Source organism: Bubalus bubalis, chromosome 8 (genome assembly GCF_019923935.1).
Source record: "Bubalus bubalis isolate 160015118507 breed Murrah chromosome 8, NDDB_SH_1, whole genome shotgun sequence".
NCBI lineage: Eukaryota > Metazoa > Chordata > Mammalia > Artiodactyla > Bovidae > Bubalus > Bubalus bubalis.
The window spans coordinates 39,869,999-39,888,612 of NC_059164.1; the positions used below are offsets into that span (position 1 = coordinate 39,869,999).

The 18,614-nt window shown below is 36.0% G+C and overlaps 1 long non-coding RNA gene across 1 annotated transcript; it reads right to left on the reverse strand.

Moving 5' to 3' along the window:
* Window positions 1-13,066: 13,066 nt before the first annotated feature.
* Window positions 13,067-18,392, reverse strand: LOC112586472. The gene is made up of 2 exons (XR_003110912.2): window positions 18,206-18,392; window positions 13,067-13,340 (listed from the first exon to the last, which is right to left on the reverse strand). It is a non-coding gene; the product is annotated as an uncharacterized LOC112586472 (long non-coding RNA).
* Between the last annotated feature and the right edge of the window lie 222 nt (window positions 18,393-18,614).

Below are 18,614 nucleotides of genomic sequence, written 5' to 3' on the forward strand. Positions count from 1 at the left end.
ACATCCTGGAATGTGAAGTCAAGTGGGCTTTAGGAAACATCACTACGAACAAAGCTAGTGGAGGTGATGGAATTCCAGTTGAGCTATTTCAAATCCTGAAAGATGATGCTGTGAAAGTGCTGCACTCAATATGCCAGCAAATTTGGAAAACTCAGCAGTAGCCACAGGACTGGAAAAGGTCAGTTTTCATTCCAATCCCAAAGAAATGCAATACCAAAGAATATTAAAACCACCGCACAATTGCACTCATCTCACGCGGTAGCAAGGTAATGCTCAAAATTCTCCAAGCCAGACTTTAGCAATACGTGAACCATGAACTTCCAGGTGTTCAAGCTGGTTTTAGAAAAGGCAGAGGAATCAGAGATCAAATTGCCAACATCCGCTGGATCATCGAAAAAGCAAGAGAGTTCTAGAAAAACATCCATTTCTGCCTTATTGACTATGTCAAAGCCTTTGACTGTGTGATTCACAATAAATGGCGGAAAATTCTGAAAGAGATGGGAATACCAGACCACCTGCCCTGCTTCTTGAGAAACCTATATGCAGGTCAGGAAGCAACAGTTAGAACTGGACATGGAACAACAGACTGGTTCCAAATAGGAAAAGGAATATGTCAGGCTGTATATTGTCACCCTGCTTATTTAACTTATATGCAGAGTACATCATGAGAAATGCTGGGCTGGAAGAAGCACAGGCTGGAATCAAGATTCCCAGGAGAAATATCAATAACCTCAGATATGCAGATGACACCACCCTTATGGCAGAAAGTGAAGAAGAGCTAAAGAGCTTCTTGATGAAAGTGAAAGAGGAGAGTGAAAAGTTGACTTAAAGCTTAACATTCAGAAAACGAAGATCATGGCATCCGGTCCCATCACTTCATGGCAAATAAATTGAGAAACAGTGGAAACAGTGGCTGACTTTTTATTTTGGGGGGCTCCAAAATCACTACAGATGGTGATTGCAGCCATGAAATTAAAAGATGCTTACTCCTTGGAAGGAAGGTTATGACCAACCTAGATAGCATATTCAAAAGCAGAGACATTACTTTGCCAACAAAGGTCTGTCTAGTCAAGGCTATGGTTTTTCCAGTGGTCATGTGTAGATGTGAGAGTTGGACTATAGAGAAAGCTGAGTGCTGAAGAACTGATGCTTTTGAACTGTGGTGTTGGAGAAGACTCTTGAGAGTCCCTTGGACTACAAGCAGATCCAACCAGTCAATGCTAAAGGAAATCAGTCCTGAATATTCATTGGAAGGGTTGATGCTGAAGCTGAAGCTGCAATATCTTGGCCACCTCATGTGAAGAGCTGACTCATTTGAAAAGAGCCTGATGCTGGGAAAGATTGGGGGCAGGAGGAGAAGGGGACAACAAAGGATGACATGGTTGGATGGCATCACCGACTCAATGGACATGAATTTGGGTAAACTCCGGGAGTTGGTGATGGATAGGGAGGCATGGCATGCTGCGGTTCATGGGGTTGCAAAGAGTCGAACACAACTGAGTAACTGAACTGAACGTTGGTGTACTTGTGTCTTTTTTTTTTTTTTTAATTGGAGAATAACTGCTTTACAGTGTTGGGTTGGTTTCTACCATATATCAACATGAATCAGCTACATGTATACATATGTTTCTTCCCTCTTCAACCTCCCTCCCACCTTTTACTCATCTCTTTATCACAGAGCACCAGGTGGAGCTCCCTACATTATACTATGACTTCACGTTAACTATCTGTTTTGCATATGGTAATATATGTATTTCAGTGCTCTTCTCTGTTTGTCCCATATTCTCCTTCCACCTCTGTGTCCATAAGTCTAGTCTCTATGTCTGAGTTTCTGTTCCTACCCTGAAAATAGATTCATCAGTACCATTTTTCTAGATTCTATATATATGCGTTAATATACAATATTTGGTTTTCTCTTTCTGACTTACTTCACTCTGTGTAGCAGGCTCTAGATTCATCCACCTCACTAGAACTGACTCAGATCTGTTGCTTTTTATGGCTGAGTAATATTTCATTGTATATATGTATCACAACTTCTTTATCTATTCATCTTGTCAATGAGTATCTAGGTTGTTTCCATGTCCTGGCTATTGTAAATAGTGCTTCAGTGAACACTAGGGTACATGTGTCTATTTCATTTGTGGTTTTCTCAGGACATATGCCCGGTAGTGGGATTGCTGGATCATGTGGTAGTTTTATTTCTAGTTTTTTAAAGAAATGTCCATACTGTTTGCCATAGCAGCTGAATCAATTTACATTCTCACCAGCAGCGCTAGAGGGTTCCCTTTTCACCACATTCTCTCCAGCATTTATTGTTTGGAGAGGAAATACAGATGGCCAACATCACATAACATGCTCAACCTTATTAATAGTCAAGAAAATATAAATCAAAACCACAATGATACATCACCTCACACCTGTCAAAGTGGCTATCAGTAAAAAAGCACAAATAACATAATGTTGGTGAGAAAAGGGAACCCTCATTCATTATCACTGATAATGTAAATTGGTTCAACCACTGTAGAAAACAGTGTGGAGTTTTCTTACAAAACTGAAAATAGAACTGTCATATGATTCAGAAATTACACTCCTGGATACATAGATGAAAAACCCACTAATCTGAGAACATACATGCACCCGAATATTCATAATTGCATTATTTTCAGCTGCCAAGATATGGAAGCATCTTCAGTGTCCATCAACAGATAAATGGATGAAGACGACGTGGTGTATATGCACAAAGGAATAGTTCTCAATTCACAAAATAGTTCTCAGTTCACAAAAAAAAAAAAAGCAATTTAGCCATTTTCTATGTAGATGGACTTGGAGGGCCTTAACCTAAGTGAAATAAGACAGAAAAAGACAAATACTGTATGATGTTACTTATATGTGGAGTGTAAAAAAATACAGCCAACTGGTGGGGGGGTGGGGAACAGGGAAAAAAAAAAGAAAAAGGAGAAGACTTAGATACAGAAAACAAACTAGTGGTTACCAGTGAGGAGAAGGAAGGAGAGGGACAATACAGAAATAGGGGGAAAATGGTTATTATGAGATTATATGAAATCATGTATGTGAAACTTGAAAATTTCAAAGCACAATAGAGTTTAAGAATCTTTCAATAAAAATGGTATATGCATATACAAAAAAAGCATATAACATATTCTTTGGACATACTTAAAAGCAATGACATGCTCTTGATACCACTTGTACCTTTTTAACTGTCTTCTCAATAAGCATGTCTCCATCTGGCACTAGAAATACCACCAAACACAGCCAGGAATGCACCAATGGCAGCACCAGTGATGAGCCCACAGTTTCAATCACAGCCCATGTTTCTTGTTTAGGGCAAAAGCTAAGATTCAGCACCTGTTTCTTTCAACTCTCGGGTCTGATGAAAGTGGTACGGTTCCAAGTGATACGGTTCTATCATTGGAAGGAGATCATAAAACAGAGGCATAAATATCAGTACAATTATCAAAATACAAGGAAAACATACAACTGAAACAGATCATTTTGCCAGTTATAAATAAATAATTTTTTTTAAGAAAACTTTCTAGGTCTTACCCTTTTCTTAATTTGAGCTACCTACCAGTGATAGAAATAATAAATATTGTCACATAGAGCATTTCTTTAAAATTCTACTTTTTAAAATGTTCTTCCTTTGAATGATTCACATACTGAAATCTTACCTAAGGAAATCATGCTTACTGTACTCTCACCTTTTGCCTTCTTTTGTCAGCCAGAGACACTTATAGGTAACCTCACCCTTTATCCGGAGAAGGCAATGGCAGCCCACTCCAGTACTCTTGCCTGGAAAATCCCATGGGTGGAGGAGCCTGGTGGGCTGCAGTCCATGGGGTCGCTAAGAGTCAGACACGACTGAGCGACTTCACTTTCTCTTTTCACTTTCATGCATTGGAGAAGGAAATGGCAACCCACTCCAGTGTTCTTGCCTGGAGAAACCCAGGGACGGGGAAGACTGATGGGCTTCTGTCTCTGGGGTTGCACAGAGTTGGACACGACTGAAGCGACTTAGCAGCAGCAGCACCCTTTGTCTTGCTTCTACACCCTACCTGGAGTTCTCCTGCAAACTGAATGTGGGTGTACTGATGTGTTTTCCTTCTAAATGCTAAGCGAGTGTGGTGACAAGTGTTTTCTTTACTATACATTCTTCACAAGTAGAAAGATACAGATTTTACAGGCAATGATATGATGAGTCTCAGAAGGAATCAATTCTTCTAATAATTGTAAGCTATCAGTTAAAACAAAAATGCATCTGTGAACTGGGAAAATACATTGTCCATAAAATTAATACTAGATTGCTCTCTACTGTCATCAAAATTGTAAACATTATTTAAAGAAAATTTCATTTTCACGAGTATTTAGTTCATGCTTAAGTTCTTTCTTACATTTGAAAATATTGCAGTTTTAAGAAGACTATTTTCAATTTCATTTTTAATAATGCCTTTTAGATAGTCTAACGGTGAAAAGAATTTCAAGAAATATTTAAGGTAGTTGTTGACTAGCTTCTGTGACAGGCCTTGTTTTCTTACAAATCTCGTGTGTGTGTGTGTGTGTGTGTGTGTATACACACATATATATATATAAAACACATTTGAGTGAAATATAGTTCTTTTTGCACGGACAACTGATTTGTGCCAATTCTGTTAAAATCAACTACATGGTGTGAGTATGTGTTTTACCTAGTCAGTCTCATCTTTGGTATATTTATATGATATATACATATTTCATAAAAATTGCAAGAAAATACTTAGTGGAATGAATAGGTCCTATTGTAACACATAATTTATTATTCTAACATTTGAAAACATACTCATTTGAGCTATTTTGATTACAGAAGAATTTTTTTTAAATCGAGTTGACCTGACATTGATAAACAAGCTGTGCTTTGTAACTTTTAATCAAATATTCCCTACTTCAAAATGCCCCAGCCAAGAAAAACAAAAATGCCAACAGAATGAAGGCTATAGACAAAAAAGACATACATATAGTATTTTTGTCAAGCTTATAAATGTAATATTAATTATATTTTTGTTGTGGTCTTACATTTTCCCTTCCACAGCTTTGTTGTGGTAGTATCATTCTTATGAATTTATTAGTATTTTTTCCACTTCAGTAATCATTTTTTTTCATAATTATTACATATGTGGCTAAGAAAATAAGGGAAATTAGACTTTCCACAAAATTTGGACAGAAAAAAATGTTAGAAAAATTTTCATGGTAATGTGTTAATTTTTTGCTCTTATCTATTAAGATCTTCCTTTACCTGTCTTAGACTCAGTTCAGTTCAGTCGCTCAGTCGTGTCCAACTCTGCGACCCCATGAATCACAGCACACCAGGCCTCCCTGTCCATCATGAACTCCCGGAGTTCACTCAAACTCATGTCCATTAAGTTGGTGATGCCATCCAGCCATCTCATCCTCTGTCGTCCCCTTCTCCTCCTGCCCCCAATCCCTCCCAGCATCAGGGTCTTTTCCAATGAGTCAGCTCTTCGCATAAGGTGGCCAAAGTATTGGAGTTTCAGCTTCAGCATTAGTCCTTCCAGTGAACACCCAGGACTAATCTCCTTTAGGTTGGACTGGTTGGATCTCCTTGCAGTCCAAGGGAACTCTCAAGAGTCTTCTCCAACACCACAGTTCAAAAGCATCAATTCTTCGGTGCTCAGCTTTCTTCACAGTCCAACTCTCACATCCATACATGACCACTGGAAAAACCAGAGCCTTGACTAGATGGACCTTTGTTGGCAAATAATGTCTCTGCTTTTGACTATGCTGTCTAGGTTGGTCATAACTTTCCTTCCAAGGAGTAAGTGTCTTTTAACTTCATGGCTACAATCACCATTTGAAGTGATTTTGGAGCCCCCCAAAATAAAGTCTGATACTGTTTCCACTGTTTCCCCATCTATCTGCCATGAAGTGATGGGACCAGATGCCATGATTTTCATTTTCTGAATGTTGAGCTTTAAGCCACCTTTTTCACTCTCCTCTTTCACTTTCATCAAGAGGCTTTTGAGTTCCTCTTCACTTTCTGCCATAAGGGTGGTGTCATCTGCATATCTGAGGTTATTGATATTTCTCCCGGCAATCTTGATTCCAGCTTGTGCTTCTTGTCTTAGGATACTTCCACTGTAAATCAGGATGAACAGACTGATTCACACTGATGTCCTGGTGGCTAAGAAGCTTAAATGGTCAGTAGTGTCTTTTTTTTTTCGAGTGTAAATGAAAAACACACAAGCCTAAACAAGTGACTTATTTTTTCCTGCGGAAATTATGTGTCACTGAGCAAGTAGGGTGGGCTTTTTACTAACTTTAGGGGTGAAAGATGAAGAGCAACATGCTACCTCCTGTGACTTTGGCCAGGGTTATCATAATGCAATGGAATGAGTTAGATAAACCTGATAATAATGACTATATATTCTCAGGTAGAATCTTCTTTGTGAAGTCTAATTTTACAGCCACTTAAAGTGTTCATGGAACATAATCTCTTAAACAGTCATTGTCATTGCTAAGTAGAGAACGTCATCCAGATATTCTGTGCAGATACAAATGGGATCATATTCAGGGGGGTTATTAAATAATATTTTATTGAATACCCATTTCATAGACTATTCCCCATTTCTCAAAACATGTTATGCCTAAAGTAGTCATCAAAATACAAGGATTTTATATTTTGTGTGATTGAGACTGGTGGCCTGACAATGAAACCAGAGCCTGATTTGCCACCACTTAATTTCTCTATGCCTCTTAATTCCTTATGTGTAACATAAAATGCTAACATAATATCTGGAGTTTTTAATATAAGCAGCTTAACTGGTTCTTCACTCAAATTCTTACACGGAAGACCAGGCAAAGTGACTTTGATTACAGCAGTGGTGGGAACCCAAGACCTCATGTTCTTTGCAGGTCTGACAGGTGGAATACAAGTGATTTAAAAATTTTAATTATGTTCATTTTGATATTTGGCAAAACTAATACAATTATGTAAAGTTTAAAAAATAAAATTAAATTAAAAAAAAAAGATATTCATCTAATATATACTTAAAAGTCCGCTCTTATTACTGAGATTAAAGCTGGCCTGAGATTAAAAAAAAAAACATTTTTAATTATGTCATTGCTAAAAATGGATGTATGTGTGTATAATTGCCCCTTTTCAGATTTTATGCCATCACCTAGTTGAGAATCTATTTTTCCTAGAATCATTCTCCTTTATTCACGCAGCCCATGGACTACAGGGAAGGGTCCCAAGGGGAAAAAAGATCCCACGAAAGTCCACTGGATGACACAGGGGGCACATGTTCTTCATTGCCCCCCTCTCTAAACCTAAAAACTCATTACTAGATATCCAAGGACCCTGAGTCCAGAGATGTCAAGTCATGGGCAGACCTGGGTACTGCTTCGACTCTGTCTGCTTTGAACTTAAAATTGAAGTGAGATAGTGCACACAGCCCACTACTGTTGAGTCAAGTTCATCAGAAAAGAGAAGTGTCAATAATTTATTATTTCGAATTGCATAGTTAGTTACTAGTCTAATACTGGTCTGGATGATATATAAGCTAAGATATAAGTGTTACTCTAATATTCCTGCATAGTCTTCATCACTCAGTCATGTTCAACTCGAGACCCCATGGACTGTAGTCCACCAGGCTCCTCTGTCTGTGGGATTTTCCAGGCAAGAATGCTGGAGTGGGTTGCCACTCCCTTCTCCAGGGGATCTTCCTGACCCAGAAGTTGAACGCGGGTCTCCTGAATTGCAGGCAGATTCTTTACTGTGTGAGCCACCAGGGAAGCCCAATATTCCTGAATACATGTACTGGTATTTTTGACAGAAATTGAGTTTATGTACTTTTTCAGATTTTGAGTTGCCTGACTCACTCTTGTCACCTTGATGTAAGTTTTCCATTTTTTTTCTCCCTCTAAGAATATGCAGGGTATTTCACATAAGTGTATTCCTCCTTTATCACATCAGCAGCTTTGCTTTCTGTGGTTTCAGGTACCCACACTTAAATAAGGTCAACTGAGGGTAACTGAAACTGTGCAAAGCAAAATCTTGAAAAACGGGGGACTACTTAGGGTTTGGTGCTATCCGTGGTTTCAGGCACAAGCTGAAGGTGATGGAATGTATCCCCCACACCCGTGGGTAAAGGAGGGATTACTGTACTTGGGTTCATTTATTATGCTTCAGTGCCTTGTCACCATGAGTAAATATTGCTGTCATTGTCATACTTGTGTTCATACTATAAATTCCAAATAGAGTTGATTGACCCTTGAATATCACAGAGGGGTTACAGCCACGGATCCTGTGCACAGTAGAAAATCTAGGTTGTAACTATACAATCAATCCTACTTATCTGTGGTCCTGTATGCATGGATTCAACCAATCAGCCATTGTGGTTTGGGCAGTAATTTAGCTTTTATTGAAAAAAATCTGCATAAAATTGGAACCATGAAGTTTAAATCTTCCCCCCCTCCCAAAGGTTAAGTGTAGTTTTATTCATTCAAGCAGTGCAGGAACAAGGCATTATGTCAATCATGCACTGGATACAAAAGAGAAAAGTTCAGGTTACTCAGCACATTCTATTCAACAGCTCTTTCACTTATGTTCATCTTCAAAAAAGTGTGGTTTGTCCCCACTCTTCTCTCAAATGTAGCTATTTGTAGCAGGTAAAAAGTTTTTATTGCTTACCTGATTTTCTTAATAATGCAGTTTCTTTTTAGAAACCATATGTATCATTTCACATGCAAATTTTACTATAATTCCTCTGTGGAAAGTTTATAATCATTTTATAGATACATGTCTTAGAGTATCTACAACATAGTTACCAGTAATGAGGTAATGGATGAAATACAATAGATTGAAATACAATAGATTACAATAGATGAAAATATCTGGTGTTTTGTGAAGGTGGCTTATTAAAAGAAGAAAGAATAATAGTTGCTAAATAGAATGATATTCAACATAGGAGCCAAAATGTATATTCTATTCTGTTAATGTTTTATTTTGTGTGTTAGTCGCTCAGTCCTGTCCAACTCTTTGTGACCCTGTGGACTGTAGCCCGCCAGGCTGTTCTGCCCATGGAATTCTCCAGGGAAAATTACTGGAGTGGGTAGCCATGCTCTTCTCCAGAGAATCTTCCCAACCCAGGGATCAAACCCAGGTCTCCCAAATTGCAGGCAGATTCTTTACCATCTGAGTTTCCAGGGAAGCCCTATTGTTTTATTTTACATATTATTAAAACGAAAAAGAAGAGAGAAATACATAGATACTTGAAGATGGTTTGGAGATAAACAAATGAGGAAAATGAGGTCCTGAGAGGGATAATAGTTGTGCAGTGTATTACACAACTATTCTAGAACAACAAAAAAATATTTTTTTGTTTTTTTCCTATCTTGTTTATAAGATATAAATTATTTATACATACAAACATATCAACAGTGTTAATAACAGAATATTGCAGCTTCTTACATGTTAAAATTTTATTTGCTAATTTTAGATTAAACTTCCTTCTTTATTGTTTCATCTTAAGAAATAGACAAAACATCAATGTCTCTAGTAATTTATTGCTTGCTTAAAGTACTGAAGTTTAGAGAACAAAGGGGCAGAAAAGAAGACTAATTATTGGGACTTAACATCAAGAACACAAAATAAAAAATGTGTTTTAAGATATCACTAATCACATACTTCTCTTGAATCTGTAGGGAGATCAGCTGTATCCTGTCAGTTCATAGATCATAAATTCTATTCCTTTTGTAGAATTCAGAATGTATCTATACGTGGGTTTTCTTTGAAAAAAAATAAGAATATAATTTTTCTGTTTCTTCCTTGCTATCATATCTACAGAGTGTTTCTATAATGAACGTATAAGCACTATGCCTTTGCACAGTGTTGGCAACGTGGTGGTAAGAATTAAGGCTGAGCTACATGAAGTGTCTCCAATAAGTAGTTCAGAAAATTAAAGAAAGTTCCCAAAGAATCTGTAATTATTCCCATGTGTGAATAGAGCTACAGTCCCTGGGAGACTCCACCTAGAAAAGGCATCGCCCAGAGGTAGAATTTCCTGGGATGTGAGCTATGAAACTTTAAAACAGTTTCAGATTGCAGGAGTGCATGCTTGTCCCATAATGAATTTATCTTATAGTTTATCCCATGTGTCACTGGATCTCTACACAAAAGATTTTTAAAAATGTATTTGTTGGTTAATTTATGGATGAGTATTTAAAACAAATGTTTCTTTTACTAGTTTATATAATAAACAATTGAAAAAAGTACATGCAAAGATTTTAATAACATCTTTCGGTATGTTACTTGACAATTCCAGAAATTGTTTGAAATTTTCTCTAGAGAATTTATTATTTACAATATGTAAGAATTTACTTACTATAAGTAAATTAAAACTTTTTCTACAGAATGATTTGTCTTTATTTAAACTTGGTATCATCATTCAAGAAAGTAATTTGCTTTTGTCTGTAATTAGCTTCCTAAATATCCAAAAATATAAATTTTGGTTTATTTTTATTCTATGAAATTGTGTATAATTTATATAATTTATTTAAATCAGAATCATTATTTTGAATTAATAAATTCACTATCTCCAGTAGAAATTCAAGTGCCCTTGTTCATTAAGAAATGCATAATAAGAGAATATCCAAAATAGACATTGCATTACTGTGTGGACAAAGTCAAGTTCACCAAAATCTGTGCAATTAAGATAGAAGATTAAACAAATAGACTCTCTAAAATAATAATTAGTTAATGATTACATATTGCGAAGCATATTGGTATAAGTATGCCAAGTTGTTTAATAGGAACTAATTCTACTATAATGATTTTTGTTTTCATTATGGTTGTTTTCATTCATAATTTAAATTAAATATCATGTTCAAATAGCCTAATAAACAATGAAAATTCCCCAGTAATAAAAATGGATACTAGATCATATTAAATGTTAACAAATGTTTACAGATAAACATACGACTTTAAACATCAAGCAAAATGACATTAACTGTTGGACAAAGTTTCAGTATTTTTAAACATAAAAGGTAAGATTGAGAACTTGGAAAACACAAAACCTAATTTTTTAAAAAAGCCTAATAACGTCAAGACAACATGTCCTGCTTGCTGCTGCTGTTCTATAACTCATTAAGAGTATTTATATAGTAGTGTCATCTCCTATTATTTGGGAAGCAGAAATCTTTTTATTTAAAAACAATCATTATGACTTACTTTTAAAAAGGCTAAGAAGGATTTTTCAAACAAATGCTCCAATATTTAAATAGACAGTTATTCTTAGGACCAAATGTTATTTTGTAGAAAAACTCTACACTGAAGTCCTTATTACAAAAAAAAAAAAAGTGAGTTTAAATATGCTTAAAAAAATATCAGGCCTCAGTGAGTGATCTGTTGCAAGAGAAATTTAAAAAGGAGAAGAAGAAAGAAACTTGCATCCTTTTACTGACATTGTTTTTCAAGGTCTGTTTTTCTATTCTGGTGATGACCCATTACCTCCATCTGAGATCCTTCTGCAGCACTTTTATTTTTTAAACCGTTTTTCCAAATAAGTCAGAGGCCAGAGAGACATAAGGAAATAACTTGCCGAGTGGGCTCTAATATGCTCTGTTTTACTGCACAGTCGTTATTCCAGATGATAAACTGGGTCCGTGATGCTGGGAAAGATTGAAGGCAGAGGAGGAGATGGTTGGATGGCGTCACTGACTTAATGGACATGAGTTTGAGCACGCTTCAGGAGATGGTGAAGGACAGGGAAGCTTGGCATACTGCAGTCCATGGGGTCGCAAAGAGTTGGACACAACTAAGCAACTGAACAAAAACAACAAAATTAGGTCCAGGGGATCAGAAGTACAGATTAGGGAGAATTAGCAGAGTCTCACTTCCCTGTATGATTTAGCTTCCAGAACTCATTTCATGAAGTTTAAATAAAATGCACTTTTCCATACAGCATTAATCTAAAATGTTGTGCATAACACTTGTGAAAATAATTGGAGACTGTCAGTCACAAAGGAAATAACCTATTTTTCTAACTGGATTTTTTCCACCATTTGTCACTTCCTATTAGTTTTACAGAAGTTTCATGACCACAGCAAAATTCTTCTATGAAAACCAAAAATATTATTTCTCTCAGATTTTTAGATAAAAAAACAACTATTAAATAACATTTAAATAGAATTACTATTTAGGATGATATTTTAATATAAAAAGTATTTTCTTAAGTTAACTTGAAAAGGCATTGCACTTGGGGAGAAATAAAAGACCCTCCATATGAAAAATACATTTTTTACAAAGAAATTCTCAATCATACAAGCAAAATAAAAATCTTCAGAGGTTAAGCTTTCATCTGACAGACAGACCAGCTGAATAAATGCTTCTCAATCAGCCTTGAAAGACAACCTGACAATAATAGGCAGAAATGAATTTAGTTCTTTAGATCATATTTAAACCGTGTGTAGGCTCCTTGCATTTGCTAGCTGTGCAACACAGCTGGGAAGGAACCCAAAGCACTTTTTTTCTGGAGAATTGCTTTCTTTTTCCAGGGTATTTTGACTGACAGCTTTATGTAAAAGTAAGTTATAAAAAAAATTATGTATATTGGGATTGTTTTTTCCAATGTCAGACCACTTCAACTAGAAGTGGGCTGTGTAAGCTCATTATACTTTTCATTTAAGAATAACTTACAGAAAGTTTACATATTTTAAAAAGATAATTTCCTTAAAACTGAGACCTTGTATCTTTGTTGTATTAGTAAGATGGTAGTATAAAGGCTAATTTAACAATTATTTTGATTAAGAATGTCTATTTTATTGTATTTAAGCTGCTTTGATACATTTCCTTCTCAGCCTTAATTTTCACAGATACACCATACACACCAATACACACACAATATTAGCCCACTAACACAGAATTTCAGCTGCTATTTTAAAATGGCATATCTTAGGTATATTGAAAGGTTAGTTAAATTATAATGAAAATATGAACACTAATAGAGGAAAATAATTCAGAAAAATACACATAAATAGATGCCTGAATTGACACTGAAGTTCCTTGAATCACCATTTAATCAGTAGCCTGTGCATGCTAAGTCTCTTCAGTCGTGTTGTGTCCCACTCTATGACCCCATGGTTTCTTTGTCCAAGGGATTCTCCAAGCAAGAATACTGGGGCTGCCATGCCCTTCTCCAGGGGATCTTCCAGACCCAGGGACTGAACTGGTATCTCTTAGGTCTCTTGCATTGGCAGGCTGGTTCTTTACTGCAAGCACCACCTGGGAAGCCCAATCAGTAGCCTAATACCATCCAAATTCTCTGTCTCTGAAAAGAAAAATGTCACATGCTTCTGTGAGTAACCCAAAGAGTTATATTTCCATTTCCAGAGACAGCTCTTAAGTGTTCAGTCCCATAAACAATGTTCTTGAATAGTTTAGCATACAAGACCTGGAAAATGCAGAGCTATGTAAAATCTGCAACCATATATTTATATTTTAAGCAAAATACTCATCTGAAACAGTAAGTCAGAAAATTGCCATATCATTTCTGAGTAATTTATGTTGAGGTTTCCATTTTAAAAAGATTATGTACGTACAATATTTTGAAGGGTATGTGTCAGCAGATAATAGGGAGAGTCTAAGAGGACCCATCCTCCCAGGCCTTGATTCTTGATGAAGACACAAAAAAGAATCTGAGGCCTTACCCATAGCAGAAATAAGTTTATTGAAGAAAACAGAAAGAACACCTCAAAGGAGAAGAGGGCAAACCAATAAAGGCAGTGCCTGAAATGATGAGGGATAGGGTTTTTCAAGTCAGGGCTTTTGTGTATTCAGCAAGGTAGGCGTGGACTGACGTTTTTGATTGACAGTTGCAAGTTACATAACAGGCTCTATTGTGCGTGTCTTCCCCATACTCGAGGACACAGCTGTGCATTAAGGAAGCATGTGGTGGGGTAGGAGAAGTCCCTGTGATTAGTTTGTGTCCACTGTGCCCTGGGGCACATAGGCTGGGTGGAGTTGGAAAAGTTTCTGTGGTTATTTTGTAGCATATCTGTGAACTCTTCTCAGCCTTACCAGGCCTGTCAGCTGGGGTTTAGAGTTTAGCTTGAAACTTTTTCAGCTAGACCACTCCTCTGTTGCTCATGCCTAACTTTCTACCTAACAGTACATTTTATATGAGGATAAACCTTAACCTTATGTAAATCCACTGCAGGGGTCCCCAACCCTTGGGCCACCTACAGGTGTGGGACTTGTTAGGAATGGGGTGTGCAGTGTGAGGTGAGTGGCAGGGGACGAAAAGGTTGGGGACCGCTGCAAAGCACTAGACAAATTTAGTAGAATGGAAAACTAAAATTATTTATATGCCAAAGACAGCTTAGGAACAATGCTTTGGGAACGCTTTTTTATATTTTTTTTGGAGGACCACTCAGAATTTGGAATCAGATAGACATAACTGACTCCTGATATTACCACCACTAGCTTTACTGACTGGGGATTTGGAATTAAATAACTTATTTTCTTAATCAAAAAAATGGAGGAAACTCAATTAAAGAATCATAACAAGAACTAATTAAGTTGTGTGTAGCACTTGACAGGTGCCTGATTACAAGCCAGCAAAATGCTTCCCTTTCCATTTTTGCCCCTGGCCATTTTCTCCTCTTCTCTGTGTCCTGGAGATTACATATCTCCATCGGACTTACATTTGACTGATTTTTTTTTCTTTTTTGGTCTTATCTCTGCATCTGTTAGAATGTTAGCTCTATTGTGAGGGGAAGGGGGAACTTGTCCGTTTAGTGCACTGCTGAAGCCCCAGAGCACAGAGCAGGCTGGTAGCTGGTAATCAGTTGAATAAATGGAAACCCACATGGTTATCATAACTACAGTGATATGTTGAAAGTAATGAGAATGACCTGAAATGAGAGGTTATTATAATGCTAGGTCATATCACAAATATGCTTGAAATGAAGGGCCCGTGCTAGGGAAGTAAATGGACATAAGGTGAAATTTGGAATGCATCCCTTGCTACAGTGTGTGACTTGTTACTACTACTCTCCTTCTCTCTCTCAGTCGTAGTGGAAATAGTTTCTTCTCAGGATAGTTGTAAAGATAAAGAGTGGTAATATGAAGGACTTAGCACAGACCGTGATATCGGAAAATGTTTATCTTATAGAATATATTAAGGTGATATGGAATAGTAAAAAAACAAATAAAAATAGTAAAAAAAAGTTGAAAAAAAGTATTAATCACCGAATCAGTTCTTCAGAAGTGACCAATGTCAAGTATGTCCACATCCTCCTAGGAATTATATAAATTTTAAATACATATATGTGTGTGTGTATCTATATATATATGGATATATATATGTGTGTATGTATATAAAGTGCGTGTGTGTATATATATATGTGTGTGTATATATATATATAAAGTTATAGACATATATATAGTTATAAAGTTATAAACATATATAAAGTTATATACATATAACTTGTCAGTTTATAATGCACACACAAATATATGTATGTGGCCCCGCGGTAAAAGAACTCGCCTACAATGCAGGAATTGTGGAAGGAGGTCCAGGCTTGATTCCTGGGTTGGGAGGGTCCTCTGAAGAAGGACATAGCAACCCACTCCAGTATTCTTCCCTGCAAAGTCTCATGGACAGCCAGCCCATGGGGTCACAAAGAGTCAGACACAAATTAGTGACTAAACAACAACGGATTGAAGTATATACTGAGTCACACTTTTTGCAACTTGTTTCTTTAATATGAAGTGCCTTAGAGATATTCTCATATCATGGATAGTGTTAACTCTTTTTTTTTTTATCCATTATTGAAAAGTAGTCCATAATAAATGTAGAATGTCTTTTAAATGACCATTATCATGTTTAATGTAACTTTTGTTTTTTCTAGTTCTCTGATCTTACAAAAATAATGCTAAAAATTTGTGTCTATGCAGTTTTGTTTGTGTACTTGAGCGCTAGTAAACACCAGAAAGTAAAGTTTTTGGATTGAAAATATATAAATTTTTTTGGTATAGAGAGTTTTTACCAAATTTCAGTTAAAACAGATAAAAGCAATGTTTGAAAATGCCTATCTCCATACATAACTCACACTGGTTTATACTGAACTTTGTTTTTAACAAGTATGTATTTTATTGTTAAGTATTTAATTGAGTGACGTTTAACCTATTTTCTTAACTGTATTGGCATTTACAGTTTTAAATATTAGTGATAATAATTTTGTTCATCTTTTTTCCCCTCTGTAGGTTTTACCCTTCCTTATTAATTAGTAAGGAAATAGCCAGTCTAATTAATTTGACAGTTAAAAAATGTTTGGACTATTTAAATTTTTTTTTAGTATTTTTAAATTACTGAAAAATTTTAACTTTTATGCCATTAACTTTCACAGGGATTCCTTTTAAGTATTGTGTCATGTTTTGAAAGGCCTTCTCAAAGAATATGAAAAGTAATAAACAAGCTTTCTTCTTCCATTTGTATATTTTCAAAAGAATCCTTTAAAACAGGATTTCTAGAGAACCTCATTCATGGAGTTTATCATTTGTGAAGTAAAGGAGGAAGAATAAAGTGTAGTAATTGTAAGTAAAAAGTAAGTGTTAGTTGCTCAATTGTGTCTGACTCTTTTGTAACCCCATGGACTGCAGCTAGTCAGGCTCCTCTGGCTGTGAAATTCTCCAGGCAGGAATATTGGAGTGGGTTGCTATTCCGTTTTCAAGGGGATCTTCCCAACCCAGGATCAAACCTGGCTTTCCCACATTGCAGACAGATTCTTTGCTGTCTGGGTCACCAGGGTAGCCCAGAACACAGATGACAGATGCATATTAAGAGTTTTATAAAAGGAATCTCATGGTCCATGTTCTGACCACAGCTCTGTTAATAATAACAGGTTTTGTAAACTGGCAGTATACAGTTATACTCCTGATTTCCTTTCTTGTCAAAGAGAATAACTATACTGGCTGCCTACATCCTTAAACTGAAGATCAAATCATATGGTAGATTTAAATTTTAAAATGTGAAGCTATACGTGGATTCTATGTAGCTATAAAAATTTGTAGAGATTTGCTTCTTTACAGTTCAGCAAATGAAAAGACTTTTAATATCATATGCATTGCAATTCTAGGTTGTATGTGTAAGCAAATATCTATAACTTATAATGATGATACAGTAATAGCATTGATTTGTATTGGAGACTTACTGTCTGCCAGTTGTCCAAATAAATGTCTCACATTTATCCATATATTTATCCATAAATATCTCCATATGTTATCCGATTGACCTATCATATCACCTTACTATATTCTTTAGACAACTAGTTGAGGTCACACAGCTAATATGTGCCAAAACAAGGATTAAACCCAGATATACTGACTGAGAAGCCTATATCCTTTTTGGAAAGAAAAAAATATATACATATACACACATACATATAAATGAGTTCTTGATCAGGATCTAGGCTTACATATTCTTTTCAAGACATTTGTACAGATTGAATAACAATTTTAAATATGCTATTATTAGAAAATAAATACATCAAACGTGGAATGAACAATGACAATATTCTTTAAGTGGCAAGTAATAGAATTATTTTGAGATTAAAACAAAATTCATTCTAAAGACCTGTAACACATACATTGTACACATACACTGTAAAGTATCTCAAAATATTAGTTACCAATGTAAGACCATAAGGTAAAAATATACTTTATCACTTTAATCCTTGGGGTAACTAATCATGGAGATTTACTCACACCTGTTTATGCACATACATAACACAGATGACTGTGTGTCTGTGTATATGCATAAAAGACCTTCTATTTTTTAACTACTGCCTTTTTCATTTATAGAAATATTAAACCAGTGGCAGGTTATATCTGCTTTATATGGTGAAGAGGAGCTTTATCTGCAGGGATTAAAAATAAACACAAATTACATAATTTAGAAAGAGGATATTGAATACAAAAGACAAAGCAGGATATGATAATGCCAGTGAAAGCCTGAGTGATTAAAATAGAGGTTTCTAATAACATCTTTAAAAGAAAATTTAAAGGACACCCTTAAAGATAAAATGTAGAATATCAGTGTCATTAAAGTTTAGAGTTAAACCATATAGTTTAATGAATCAAACGGTAGGATGAAAGTAAATGTATCGCATTAAAGATATAAAATAAACTTACCCAAATGTTTTATAGAAGCCGTGGTAAGAGCTGTGTGTAAAAGACAGATTAAAAAGGAAGCAAGTCTTTATATGTAGATAGTTCTCATGTGGGCAGGGCCAGATCAGTATGTAAATTTACTGGGCCTGCTGAAAGTGTTGGCAGACCTAGACTTCTCTTAAACTTTTGCAAAGCTGACTTAACTCTCTAAGAGAAGAGGGGGAGAAGTCATTTTTATGATCTAGCCTTTATACAAGGCTTCCCTGGTGGCTCAGATGGTAAAGAATCTGCCTGCAGTGCAGGAGACGGGTTCGATCCCTGGGTCAGGAAGATCCCCTGGAAAAGGGAATGGCAACCCACTCCAGTATTCTTGCCTGGAAAATCCCATGGACAGAGGACCTGGAGGGCTACAGTCCATTGGATTGCAAAG